This window comes from Trachemys scripta, chromosome 4 (assembly GCF_013100865.1).
Source record: "Trachemys scripta elegans isolate TJP31775 chromosome 4, CAS_Tse_1.0, whole genome shotgun sequence".
NCBI classification, from domain to species: domain Eukaryota; kingdom Metazoa; phylum Chordata; order Testudines; family Emydidae; genus Trachemys; species Trachemys scripta.
Window position 1 is genome coordinate 136,037,010 of NC_048301.1, and position 15,054 is coordinate 136,052,063.

General features: G+C 45.6%; 1 pseudogene; it reads right to left on the minus strand.

The window, feature by feature from the left end:
* Positions 1–14,131: 14,131 nt before the first annotated feature.
* LOC117876575 lies at positions 14,132–14,788 on the minus strand (annotated as a pseudogene).
* Positions 14,789–15,054: the final 266 nt, after the last annotated feature.

The window sequence follows — 15,054 nt, forward strand, 5'->3', positions numbered from 1 at the left end:
AGATTTGCCAGAAACCCTAGGAAGATATGTTTCTAGCCCAAGGATATTATAGACTAAGAAGTCTGTGGTAACTATGGGTTCTGAGCACTTTGTTAATTGGCCAATTATTCTGGTGAATAAATATGGATTTGGGGTTCTACATCAGGCATCAATTTTTCAAAATCTTGCCCTTCTCTCTGAATGAAATAATTGCCTAAAAGCAATCACTGAGATTTGAATTCAGATTGTTGTGTTCAGAGCCCAGAGTGAGAATCACTGTAGCATGATTAAAGGAGGTCCGCTCTTGATTTACAAAACAATATAAATGTTAAACAAACATTCTAGGAACTTTCCCACTCTGTTCCAGCTTTGAGAAGAGAGAATATTGTTACCAAAAGAGATTTGCTTGACCATTAGTTCTGTTAGCTCCTTGGACAAATTGCAGATATTTTTGTCAAAACCATATGAGACTGTGGGTAACTATATCTGAAATGTCCTAAACCTATTGCTTATGTCTGTGTGCTTAAATCTAATAAATCTTTTAAATCAGCTTTTTTAACCCCTTCTCCCCTCATTCATCTGTATACTTGTTCTACAGTGAAACCACAACAGCTGCCATGGAAAAAGACACAATGCCATCAAATATGACAGCAACGCAGTAGAGCAGAAGTCCTAAACTAAAAAAACTAATGGTTGGTGAATGAGATTGAAGCCTATAACATCACAAGCATAGGTAGCCATTCTTACACCTCTTCCCATCATTTCCCTGAAAAACAGAAGTTTCTTGAGGAACAAGTCAAGTCGTACTATACATGGTGTATTGAGAAACTTCAATAATTTAAAACATGAAATTGAACTAACCAGATATTAAAGACTATCATGGTTGCTGAGCTTCAAAATGTACAGCACCATCAGTTTGAAAAAGTTACTAAGGCCAGGTCTACACTAACCCCCTAATTCGAACTAAGGTACGCAACTTCAGCTACGTGAATAACGTAGCTGAAGTTCGAAGTACCTTAGTTCGAACTTACCTCGGTCCACACGCAGCAGGCAGGCTCCCCCGTCGACTCCGTGGTACTCTTCTCGTCTAGCTGGAGTACCGCAGTCGACGGCGAGCACTTCTGGGTTCGACTTATCGCATCCAGACAAGACGCGATAAGTCGAACCCAGAAGTTCGATCGCTCGCCACCGAACTACCAGGTAAGTGTAGACCTAGGGTACGTCTACACTTACCGGAGGGTCCGGCGGCAGGAAATCGATGTTCTGGGATCGATTTATCACGTCTGGTTTAGACGCGATAAATCGATCCCGGAAGTGCTCGCCGTCGACACTGGTACTCCAGCTCGGCGAGAGGAGTACGCAGCATTGACGGGGGAGCCTCCCTGCCGCGTCTGGACCCACGGTAAGTTCGGACTAAGGTACTTTGAATTCAGCTACGTTATTAATGTAGCTGAATTTGCGTACCTTAGTCCAAAGTGGGGGGTTAGTGGGGACCAGGCCCTACCCTAAGTCAGAGGATTTACCTAATTCTTGGGCAGCTGACCACAACTGCAAGCGCTGCATGTTGCTGTGTTTGAACTGGTTGTCTTGAAGGCTGAATGAATAACCCCCAAAGGAAGGGGGAGCCCTGACACTTAACATGAAAGCAGTCCCCAGAGAAAGCTGCTTGACAGGGGGACTCCACAAACCCTTCTCTGGCCCCTGGTGCATGGGAGCTGCCATTCTTACCCTATCACTCTCCTTCCATCTGTAACTTCTTTATTTTTCTGCCATCCCAAATACATCTTTCTGCCTCCAGTTTTCCACCTCTACAGTCTCCTTTCCTCACCCTCTGGAGTCTCCTTGGCCCCCTCCACATGTTCACCTGCTCCTCCTTGGTATTCTTCCCTGTCTCTGACAGCACTGAGTGCCACTAACTGTCTTAGGGCAGCCTGGCTTCAATCTCACTAGAAGCAAGAGGAGACAATAGCCATCTTTACTAAGGACAGCCTCACCGGCCTTTGCAAAGGCTGTGTGAGCATGGTAGCTAGTTTGGTTTGAGGGTAGGCAGTAGCTTCAGTCGCATTGAGAAAAAAGGGCACTGGTCCATTTTGATCCATTTTGATCAAGTGGAGATTGCTCATGTCATTCCTACATCATATGAATGTGGAAATAGCCAGTATGGAGGGACTGAGTTACAGCAGCTCCATCCCCATTCTCCAAGGAGAAGACGGAGTGTCGGGGCGGTGCCCTCTCCATAACGCCTAACAACCAGGGTTTCCATGGCAACTAAGGCTCACTTCTATCTCATAATACCCTAGCGCCAAAAGGATTTCCATAGCAACTGAGACACATCACTCCCACCCCACTCACAATGCAAGCATGCTTCCTTGACAACTGAGTCAGGGAAACCAACCAGCCAAACACAAATAGTGGTTTGGGTGGGTTATTTGCTTAGGGCTGCCACAAAGAGCCACTCTGGGCCTCGTGTCCATTCAATGCAGCAGATTCCTTCATCCTCTCCACCATCTGGAGATATGGGTTCTGTGCTTGTCTCTTCCACCAATGCTTGTGATGTTAGCCCCAGAAGCAGCATGAGGTATAGTACTTCAGTCCCACCCCTCTGGATGGCCCCCAGCCTCATGGCCTCACAGTATTGGACAAATCCTATGGATATATACTATAAGAGTTAATGCAGGGCTGCCCAGTGAAAGTTTGGAAGCTATTCAGATTACTGCTCTTGCCACAGACCTAATGCTGCCTCAGTCACTTCTGTTTCTTTAGCCTCTGTTGTCTCCCTAGAAGCAGTCTGTGAGCTGGCAACACCTCTCAACCCCAGGCAATGCTATGTCATGAGCTAGGGCTAACTAGGGGGCTGGAGCAGGGACAACAAGGGGGCAGCTGGAGTCAGCAATGGAGACGTTGAAGAGAAACATTGCTCCTGCTTTGCTCCTCGACAGCTCCAGACCAGATCCCGCCCTGAACCCAGCCTTGTTCCATCCTGTCCCAACTGTGCGCCTGCTTTCCCTGACTCCTGGTAATCCGATTCTGACCCTTGGCGCTGATTCCTGATCCCAACTCTGTCTTTACTCTTGGCTCTGGTATTTGGATTCTGACTCTGGTTCTGACCTTCTAGCCCTGCTTCCTGGTTCTCGCCCTGTCTCAACCCCAGGCTCTAGCATTTGGACTCCAGCCACTAAGCCTGATTCCTGCTCCAACAACTACGCCTGACTGCCTACAATGCGGTCTCCTGACAATCTATGACACACATTCACTAGTGGGTTACACTTTCACTGTGAATGGTTTTTAGGGCCTAAAGCATGAGGTGGGACAGTACAGTACCGGTGATGCTGCTAGACTTCACAAAGCTTCTGAATTCCCTTTCCACACCAATGAGTTTCCCAGAGTAAAAAAGGGGTGGAAAATAAGCTACATCCTGGAATGTAAGTAGCAATGGCAACTTCTGGCTGGTCATACACTGCGATTCCTACCCGGCTTATTGGCCATTGTCACATTTCTCAAGCTCCCCTTTCTAAGCATAGGAGTGAATTGAGGACACAGAACTTCCTGTATCCTCTTGTTATGTAGGAAGGTGCCTATAGAAGAAAATAAGACAACATTGTTAATGTTCAAAGACATCTACCGGCCATCACTTGGTGAAAATGTGAGACGGTCAAGGGATTCAATACCCCTGAAAGAGGGGTGTTGAAAACAATGAAATGAATTCTCAACATAGCTTTGAAAGTTTGCCTGAAATATGCATCCTACGCCATAGAGACAAGTGCTTTTTCAACAACTGTCTCCAATGGAGAAGCCTTGAAACGCCTCTGGGAGCTCATTAACTGGGTATATGATGCACTGTTACTATGTGATTTTACTCTAAATACTGCAAGAGTACTCTTCACAGGCAAGAGAGAGAGAGAGTTTTTCCCAAAGATCTTCTTGAATCTTAGATTTTGCAGACTGAGGGATGGCGACAGCTCTGAGGTTTTGTGAATTGGGGAATGGTAGATTTGAAAAGATCCCTGAGTGCTTCCTTGACCAAATCACTTTACCAGTTCACTAATTTAGCCCTCGCAAATCTTGACAGGGAACATAGGACATCCTAAGACAGCGCTTGTAAAAACAGGTGTTTGTGTGAAATTTACCAACCAGAAAATCTATATTGACCAGAATATCTGAGGCTGCAGTAAATCCCCCTTATCAGTCTGCAAGTGCTTAGTATTGTTCAGACCCGAACACCTTTGCCACTGGAGCAGGTTAGAAGCTGGGGGGAATAAAACTCATCACCATCCAGGTAAGTATTTTGATTTGCAAATACAATCCATATAAGTGTTCCAGTAAGGTTGAATATTTTATACTGTTGTCCCTCTGCTTTTCTCTACTAATGTAAATGAAAAGAAAGTATCAGGGGGTAGCCGTGTTAGTCTGTGTCTACAAAAACAACAAGGAATCTGGTGGCACCTTAAAGACTAACAGATTTATTTGGGCATAAGCTTTCGTGAGTAAAAACCCCTCTATGCATCCGAAAAAGTGAGGTTTTTACTCACGAAAGCTTATGCCCAAATAAATCTGTTAGTCTTTAAGGTGCCACCAGATTCCTTGTTGTTAATGAAAAGAAAGCAGTTTATTATGCTTCATTCCAATCTAATTCCACCCATCCGACAATCAGTCTCTAACTAATTCATCTAGAGCAGGGCAAACTATGGCCCATGGGCCGGATCCGGCCTGCCAGCTGTTTTAAGCCAGCTTTCGAGCTCCTGCTGGGGAGTGGGGTCTGGGGCTTGCCCCACTCTGGCGCTCCAGACGTGGAGCAGGGTCGGGGGCCACTCCACCTGGCTTCTGGAAGTAGCCACATTGTCCTGCTCTGGTGCTCCAGCCAGGGAGCAGGGTTGGGGGTTGCTCCTCATGGCTCCCAGAAGCCGCAATATGGCCCCCCTCTGGCTCCTATGTGCTCCAATGGTCCCCTCAGGCGCTCCAATGGGAGCTGCAGGGGTGGTGACTGCGGATGGGGCAGCATGCAGAGCCACCTGGCCGCACCTCCGCGTAGGAGCTGGAGAAGGGACATACCACTGCTTCTGGGAGCCGCTTGAGGTAATTGCTGCCCAGAGCCCGCACCCCGATCCTCTCCCCATGCTCCAACTCCATGCCCCAGCCCTGATCCCCCTCCCACCCTCTGAAGCCCTTGATGCCAGCCTAAAGCACCCTCCTGCACCCCAAACCCCTCATCCCCAACTCCATCCCAGAGCCCGCACCCCAACCGGAACCTGCACCCATTACCACACCCCAAACCCCTACCCCAGCCTTGATCCCCCTCCTGCCCTCCAAACCCCTTGGTCCCAGTGTAGAGCACCCTCCTACACCTCAAACTCCTCATCCCTAGTCCCACACCCGAGCCCGTGCCCCTCCCAAACCCCACTGCCCCGCCCCAGCCTGGAGCCCCCTCCCGAACCCTGAACTCCTCATTTCTGGCCCCACCCTGGAGCCCACACCCCCAAACAGAGCCCTCACCCCCTCCCGCACCCCAACCCCAATTTTGTGAGCATTCATGGCCCGCCATACAATTTCTATTCCAAGATGTGGCCCTGAGGCCAAAAAATTTCCCAACCCCTGATCTAGAGTATGTTGAAGACTCTAATATCTTTATTACAAACATTTCTCTTCAAAAATCTTCATACTATTATTTATTTGTTATTTTAATTTTAGTTTTAAAATGTATAAAATAGGTTTATTAGATGCAGGTTCATAAGCAATAAAACCCCGCTCTTGCCTATATTTAATCCATTCCTGTTTATGACCACTCATAAATACTTTCTTTTGAACAACAGAAAATTTAATTCAGTCGCCTCAAGTCAAATGATAACACATACAGAGTCAAGTTCACCGGTAGGCTGCAGTTGCTTCCACTGTTCTGGTGAAAGAGTTTAACTGTCTAATCAAACAGGGTTTATACCTACTTTGCATTTCTGGAGCAGCACAAAGTAGCCAAAGTGTATCAGTGAGTACAGCCAATACATTTTTGTTTCAATTAGGTTTTTTTTTTGTAAAGTTGGTCCAAATTCTCCATTGAAACCGTTTTTAAAAATCAAAATGGATTTTCAACTAAATGCACATTTTTGTGAAATAATTTTCAGTTTCATTGAGCTTTGTGATGGAAATAATCAGGGACCAGTTTTCATGCATTGGCTCCTTAGTGAGACAACTCAGTTTCATATTTGCATGTACAAATCAACAGTTTTGAGCATTTAGGTGCCCAAATGTAAAGATAAGAAATGTGGTCATCCTGGTTGAAAACTGGGATTCATGAAGGTATTTTACAATGTCTTAAGAATAAAATACAATGCATAACATAGAAGGTCTGGTTGCAAAACATAGTAATGGTTTAGGCTTTCATTTACACTCAAAGTAAATGAAAGGGCCAGATCCCCAGCTTTGATGATTCATTTGCTCTCTTTGTAATGTATGAAGACTAGAAACAATCGTCCCCAAATGTTCCACACTGATTATTTGAGAATATGCTGTTCATGCATTTAAGCAACTCAAGCTAATTTCCTATTGTTCCTTGAGATACATATTAACCATTTTTTCTTTTGATGAAAGTCTACCGTTTCAGTCAATGCACCTTGAAATTCACTTCATCATTGGCCAATAGCTGAATATTATTCATATTCATATTTTGTATCATGGCAGGTGGATTACCTTTATATGGCATACCCATCCTTTACACTGAGTACATGGACACTGCATGGAATGTGACTGAATTCATCTTCTTGGGACTCACCCAGAAGCAGGAGTTACAGCAAGTTTATTTTGTGCTGTTTTTACTCTTCTATGTTGTTATTGTGCTGGGAAATCTCCTCATCATTGTAATGATTAATCACAGTAAGCATCTGAACTCCCTTGCGTATTTCCTCCTTAACTACCTGTCCTTTGTAGACATCTGCCACTCTTCTGTCACAGCCCCAAAACGGATAGCAGACTTCCTGGTTGAGAGGAAAACCATCTCCTTTGGTGACTGCACGGCACAGCTCTTCTGCTCCCATGAGTGCACTGAAATCTTCCTCCTCACGGTGATGGCCTATGACCTGCAAACCCCTGCATTACAAGACCATCATGATTGGGCACATGTGTGGCCAGATGGTGGTGGCCTCATGGGTGGGTGGCTTTCTGCATTCCATGGTTCAGACCCTCCTGACCATCCACTTACCAGTTAGTCAGCAGCGAACTAGCTGAGCGATGAACAGTGGAGGCTAACAGAGGCAGTTTGCCTGGGATCTGTCCAAGAGGAGGTACACTAAGTGCTGCATTGGGGGGCTGTGTTGGTGAGTATCTGAGTGTCTGTTGCGGGGACAGTTTGTCAGTTTGACCGTATGCTTGATTGTTTGTTTGAAAAGTGTGAACTGGGAGTGCTTTGTTCCAGGTGGGCCTTGAGTGGGTCTGACTGTTATAAAAAGGCAGTCAGCAACGAACCAGCTGAGCGGCGAACAGCGGAGGCTAACAGAGGGAGTTCGCCTGGAGAGAGCCCACTGAGGCGTTCATCTTGCGGGCTTCTGTGGGTTGCTGCAACAGCTGAGAAAGTTCTTAGAAGGAAGAAAATATGGAAGGTGAGCATTCAGTTGTTGTAGCCTGCACAGGTTATGTCATGTTTGTCTTTCTTCCACAGGACAGAAGCGACTTTGTCTGTACAAAGTGCAAGCTGGTCTCCATATTGGAAGAGAAGGTTCGAGGGCTGGAGAAACGAGTATCGCCTCTGCGTTGCATAAGGTAAAATGAAGATGTCAGGAGATGCTTCTACGGCCACAATGTTCTGAAGATTCAGAGCAGGCACAGCAGGGACAGAAGGATGGTGAAGAAGTTTGGCAGCATGTGACCTCCAGAAGGAGAAAGAGGAGCGTCCATGTACCAGCAATGGAGATACAGGTGAGCAATCGTTTCCATGTTCTCTCTACAGGTACTAATGCGGAGAGTGGACTAGATGACCCATCTGAGGGAAGGGAGCAGAAGGAGACTCCACCAATTGGAAGGCAAAAGATGCACTGTCCTAGGGATGGGGGTTCCACGACCACCACTCCCAAGAGGAGGAGGAAGGTGGTGGTGGTCAGGGGGACTGAGTCATCTATCTGCTGCCCCAACCGGGAAAACCGAGAGGTCTGCTGCTTGCCAGGAGCTAGGATACACGATGTGACAGAGAGACTGCAGAGACTCATCAAGCCCGCGGATCACTACCCCTTCTTGATTCTCCACGTGGGCACCAATGATACTGCCAAGAATGACCTTGAGCGGATCACTGCAGACTAGGTGGCTCTGGGAAGAAGGATAAAGGAGTTTGAGGCACAAGTGGTGTTCTCGTCCATCCTCCCTGTGCAAGGAAAAGGTCTGGGTAGAGACCGTTGAATCGTGGAAGTCAACGAATGGCTACGCAGGTGGTGTCGGAGAAAAGGCTTTGGATTCTTCGACCATGGGATGGTGTTCCAAGAAGGAGGAGTGCTAGGCAGAGACAGGCTCCACCTAACGAAGAGGGGGAGGAGCATCTTCGCAAGCAGGCTGGCTAACCTAGTGAGGAGGACTTTAAACTAGGTTCACCGGGGGAAGGAGACCAAAGCCCTGAGGTAAGTGGGGAAATGGGATCCTGGGAGGAAGCACAAGCAGGAGAGTGCAAGAGGGGAGGACTCCTGTCTCATACTGAGAAAGAGGGACGATCGATGAGTTATCTTAAATGCCTATGCACAAATGCAAGAAGCCTGGGAAACAAGCAGGGAGAACTGGAAGTCCTGGCACAGTCAGGGAACTATGATGCGATTGGAATAACAGAGACTTGGTGGGATAACTCACATGACTGGAGTACTGTCATGGATGGATATAAACTGTTCAGGAAGGACAGGCAGGGTAGAAAAGGTGGGGGAGATACATTGTATGTAAGAGAGGAGTATGACTGCTCAGAGCTCCGGTATGAAACTGCAGAAAAACCTGAGAGTCTCTGGATAAAGTTGAGAAGTGTGAGCAACAAGGGTGATGTCGTGGTCGGAGTCTGCTATAGACCACCAGATCAGGGGGATGAGGTGGATGAGGCTTTCTTCTGGCAACTAGCAGAAGTTGCTAGATCGCAGGCCCTGGTTCTCATGGGAGACTTTAATCACCCTGATATCTACTAGGAGAGCAATACAGCGGTGCACAGACAATCCAGGAAGTTTTTGGAAAGTGTAGGGGAGAATTTCCTGGTGCAAGTGCTGGAGGAGCCAACTAGGGGCAGAGCTTTTCTTGACCTGCTGCTCACAAACAGGGAAGAATTAGTAGGGGAAGCAAAAGTGGATGGGAACCTGGGAGGCAGTGACCATGAGATGGTTGAGTTCAAGATCCTGATACAAGAAAGAAAGGAAAGCAGCAGAATACGGACCCTGGACTTCAGAAAAGCAGACTTTGACTCCCTCAGGGAACAGATGGGCAGGATCCCCTGGGAGAATAACATGAAGGGCAAAGGGGTCCAGGAGATCTGAGCATTTTAAAGAATCCTTATTGCGGTTGCAGGAACAAACCATCCCAATGTGTAGAAAGAATAGTAAATATGGCAGGCGACCAGCTTGGCTAAACAGTGAAATCCTTGTTGATCTTAAAAGCAAAAAAAAAGCTTACAAGAAGTGGAGGATTGGACAAATGACCAGGGAGGAGTATAAAAATATTGCTCAGGCATGCAGGAGTGAAATCAGGAAGGCCAAATCACACGTGGAGTTGCAGCTAGCAAGAGATGTTAAGAGTAACAAGAAGGGTTTCTTCAGGTATGTTAGCAACAAGAAGAAAGTCAAGGAAAGTGTGGACCCCTTACTGAATGAGGGAGGCAACCTAGTAACAGAGGATGTGGAAAAAGCTAATGTACTCAATGATTTTTTTGCCTCTGTCTTCACGAACAAAGTCAGCTCCCAGACTGCTGCACTGGGCAGCACAGTATGGGGAGAAAGTGACCAGCCCTCTGTGAAGAAAGAAGTGGTTCGGGACTATTTAGAAAAATTGGATGTGCACAAGTCCATGGGGCCGGATGCGCTGCATCCGAGGGTGCTAAAGGAGTTGGCGGATGAGATTGCAGAGCCATTAGCCATTATTTTTGGAAACTCATGGCGATCGGGGGAGGTCCCGGATGACTGGAAAAAGGCTAATGTAGTGCCCATCTTTAAAAAAGGGAAGAAGGAGGATCCGGGGAACTATAGGCCAGTCAGCCTCACCTCAGTCCCTGGAAAAATCATGGAGCAGGTCCTCAAGGAATCAATTCTGAAGCACTTAGAGGAGAGGAAAGTGATCAGGAACCGTCAGCATGGATTCACCAAGGGGAAGTCGTGCCTGACTAACCTAATTGCCTTCTATGATGAGCTAACTGGCTCTGTGGACAAGGGGAAAGCAGTGGATGTGTTATTCCTTGACTTTAGCAAAGCTTTCATTACGGTCTCCCACAGTATTCTTGCTGCCAAGTTAAAGAAGTATGGGCTGGATGAATGGACTGTAAGGTGGATAGAAAGCTGGCTAGATCGTCGGGCTCAACAGGTAGTGATCATTGGCTCCATGTCTAGTTGGCAGCCAGTTTCGAGCGGAGTGCCCCAGGGGTCGGTCCTGGGGCTGGTTTTGTTTAATGTCTTTATTAATGATCTGGAGGATGGTGTGGACTGCACTCTCAGCAAGTTTGCAGATGACACTAAACTGGGAGGCGTGGTAGATACACTAGAGGGTAGGGATCGGATACAGAGGGACCTAGACAAATTAGAGGATTGGGCCCAAAAAAACCTGATGAGGTTCAACAAGGACAAGTGCAGAGTCCTGCACTTAGGCCGGAAAAATACCATGCACAACTACAGACCAGGGACCGAATGGCTAGGTAGCAGTTCTGCAGAAAAAGACCTAGGGGTCATAGTGGACGAGAAGCTGGATATGAGTCAACAGTGTGCCCTTGTTGCCAAGAAGGCTAACGGCATTTTGGGCTGTATAAGTAGGGGCTTTGCCAGCAGATCGAGGAATGTGATCGTTCCCCTTTATTCGACATTGGTGAGACCTCATCTGGAATAATGTGTCCAGTTTTGGGCCCCACACTAGAAGAAGGATGTGGAAAAATTGGAAAGACTCTAGCGGAGGGCAACAAAAATGATTAGGGGTCTGGAGCACATGACTTATGAGGAGAGGCTGAGGGAACTGGGATTGTTTAGTCTCCAGAAGAGAAGAATGAGGGGGGATTTGATAGCAGCCTTCAACTACCTGAAGGGGGGTTCCAAAGAGGATGGAGCTCGGCTGTTCTCAGTGGTGGCAGATGACAGAACAAGGAGCAATGGTCTCAAGTTGCAGTGCGGGAGGTCCAGGTTGGATATTAGGAAACACTATTTCACTAGGAGAAGCACTGGAATGGGTTACCTAGGGAGGTGGTGGAATCTCCATCCTTAGAGGCTTTTAAGGTCAGGCTTGACAAAGCTCTGGCTGGGATGATTTAGTTGGGGATTGGTCCTGCTTTGAGCAGGGGGTTGGACTAGATGACCTCTCAACCCTGATATTCTAACTGGAGTTATTTAGTCTGCACAAGAGAAGAGTGAGGGGGGATTTGATAGAAGCCTTCAACTACCTGAAGGGGAGTTCCAAAGAGGATGGAGCTCAGTGGTGGCAGATCACAGAACAAGAAGCAATGGTCTCAAGTTATAGTGGGGGAAGTCTAGGTTGAATATTAGGAAACACTATCTACAAAGCCCTGGCTAGGATGATTTAGTTGGTGTTGGTCCTGCTTTGAGTAGGGGATTGGACTACATGACCTCCTGAGGTCTCTTCCAACCCTAATATTCTATGATTACATATGTTACAACACTGCTGTAACCAAGCAGAGGCAACAACCTGGTGCTAATACAAATTTACCAGGCCGTGAGTGGCTGATCATAGAATCATAGAATATTAGGGTTGGAAGAGACCTCAGGAGGTAGTCTAATCCAATCCCCTGTAGGACCAACACCTGCTATTATGAGATCATATGCTATGCCTGTGTTTCTCCAGCAATGAGATTGCAAGTGAGAGTCAACACCAAAGACAAAAGCTGAATTTTCTCTCTTTTCTATTTTATTTACCCTCTTGTGTGTGTTTGTCAGGTTTTGTGTGAATTGCACAACACAGCAATAACAGCTCCAGCCCATCTCAACTAGCTTTCCCTTCCCCCCCCCCACGAAAGGACAGTTATTACCATCTTTAATACCATCTAAAAGGCTGCCAAGCAAGAAGTGTTTCTTTCTAAGAACTCCCTACATCTAATGGAATAAAGGAACAAGGGTGTTGTTAAAATGAAAGCCTTATTTAATGCTTTACATTTGAAAAGCTTTAACTGTTTTTCCTTCTTTTCTGAATCTGAAATAAAAAGGTTTAAAGGATTTTTAATGGTTTGATTGGCATGGTACTAAGCAGGCTGTAGGCCAAACCCCAAACCTTGTTTAAAATTGTTTAATGTTGGACAATGTTACTGGGTTATGTTAACATCTTTGGGCCTTGATATTCCATCTAAATTAATAAAACACCACCCCACCCCCTCCCCCTTCTGATTTCCTCACCCTCCACTCGATCTGTCAGAGCACTACAACTGGCAAGGAATAAGTAGGCAGCACTGGTGTTTCCTGGCCCAGAGCAGCAGCACATTCTACCAGCAGGAAGTAGATGTGGTGTGAGGGAAACAGGAGCAGAAAGTGTAACCGAGAAATTCAGAGAGAAAGGACAAAGGGAAGTGAATCAACCATTGTAAGAGGAGAGCCAGAGGCACAGAACCCCATGCCTGACATCAGCCCTGGCAGCTGGAGGAGATGAGTCAGTTGCATGTGTGTCTTGACCTCAGCCCAGCAAGCTGCTTATAAAAGTGCCGAGCCGCTGATAAACAGAGGCATGTCTCTTGACACCCAGACATCATATCATCCTTGTAGGTCTTTTCTGAACCCTCTTCAATTTTTCAGTAAAAAAACCTCTTTCAATTTTTGAAAATATGGACGCCTACACTGGCCTCATCAGTGCCAATATACGGAGGTAAGAGCATATCTCTACTACTTGATATTCCCCTTCATATAAATGAAAATATCCTTTTAGCCCTCTTAGCCCCACCATTGTATTAGGAATTCATGTTCTGTAGGTTATCCACTGTAAGCCCGAAGCCCTTTTCACGGTCACTGCTTTCCAGGAGAAAGTCATTTAATCATTTTTTGTTCCTATATGTCTGACCTTACATTTTGCTGTATTAAAACACATGTTTGAGGCCTGCTTATCAAGTGATCAAGATCTCTGTATGACTGCCCTGCCTTCACTGTTATTTACCACTTCACCAATCTTTATTGGAAATTATTTATATTTTTTTCCAGATCATTGTGAAAAATATTGGATACCATTGACCCAAGGGCAGATCCCTGGTGGACCCTAAGACAAACATTAAAACCACCTAGAAATTTTGAGATTCCCTATCGGGCATATCTATCAGGCATATTTTTAACCATTTAATATGAGCCACATTGGCTTTCTGTAGTGCTACTTTTTAATGGAAATGTTGTGAGGTACTAAGTCAAATGCCTTACAGATTTTTAAGTATATTTTGCCAACACAGTTACTTTCAGTAATCAAATTTATAATCACACCAAAAATCAAAATCAAGTACATGTGACAAGACATATTCATGGACTTATTCTCTTGTTCTCAATTACTTTTTCCTTTTCCAGTAACTTATCATACATAATGAGGCAAAGTTACCTCATGTTAACACCCACAACAACATTCAACCATCTGTATTAGATGCTTCCCTCTCCCACTTCAACCTATTTTACCATTAGGAACAGCATGTATCCTTTTGTGGAAAGATAAAATCTTATCCTAATATTTTTGATTATACTATATTTTCTGTCAACATGGATTTGCTCAATTGTTTAAATATTGTGATCTAATAAATCACATCAGAGGGGTAGCCGTGTTAGTCTGGATCTGTAAAAAGCGATAAAGAGTCCTATGGCACCTTATAGACTAACAGAAGTATTGGAGCATAAGCTTTCATGGGCAAATAAATAGCAGTTCTTTTGCCAGAGTTTATTAGTTTATTCAAATCTTCATTTCTTTCAAGAAAGTATTTTCCATTGTAGAATCCTACTCAGGACATTCTTCACTTCCTTTTGCCTCAGGGGGTTCAGCATGGGAATCACCACTATGTTGCCCATTTATCTTCACCCTTTGAGTAGCTAGAATTGGGTCGCAGATACATGAACACCATGGTTCCATAGAAGATGACAACAGCCATCAGGTGGGAAGCACAGATTGGAGAATGTTTTGCATTTCCCATCAGCAAAGTGGATCCGCAGGATGGTGGAGACAATGAAAATATAGGAAACAAGATTTTCCACTTAAGTGAATAAGCCCAGAAACATAGTGGAAATAGTTACCACTGTCTCACTGATGTGGGTGTTGGAGCAGGAGAGATCTAAGAGTGGAGAGATGTCACAGAAGAAATGATTGATGATGTTGAAACCATAGAAAGACAATCTAAAGGTGGAAATTATTTGTGTCATTGCATTCACAAAACCACTGAGATCTGAGCCAGCTGCTAGCTGGGCACAGGCTCTTGGGGACATGAGGCCCATATAGAGCAGCAGGTTACAGATGGCCACATAATGGTCATATGCCATCACAGCCAGCAGGAGGCACTCTGGACTTGCAGAGTCCAGAAAAAGAAAAACATCTGTATTGCATAGCCAGTGTACGAAATGGTTTTCTTCTCTGCTAAGACATTCATCAGCATTTTAGGAATGACAACTGAGGAATAAACAAGGTCTAGGAAAGACAAGTGTTTGAGGAAAAAGTACATGGCGGTGTGAAGTCAAAAGTCAATCCTAATTAACACCATCATCCCAAGATTCCCAACCAAGATGATGAGATACATTGCTAAAATCACCCTGTAGCAGAGTGTGGCTTGGCCCCCTTGGCTTCTGTCTCTGCTAGGTTAACAAAAAAAGTCACTCTGAGACCTAAAGTTTAGTAACCACTGGTGCACTTTATTCTCAGGCTTTTTCCCACCACCATTTCACCATGTACAAGTAACCATTCATCGTCAGCTGTCCCCTCCCTGCCTGC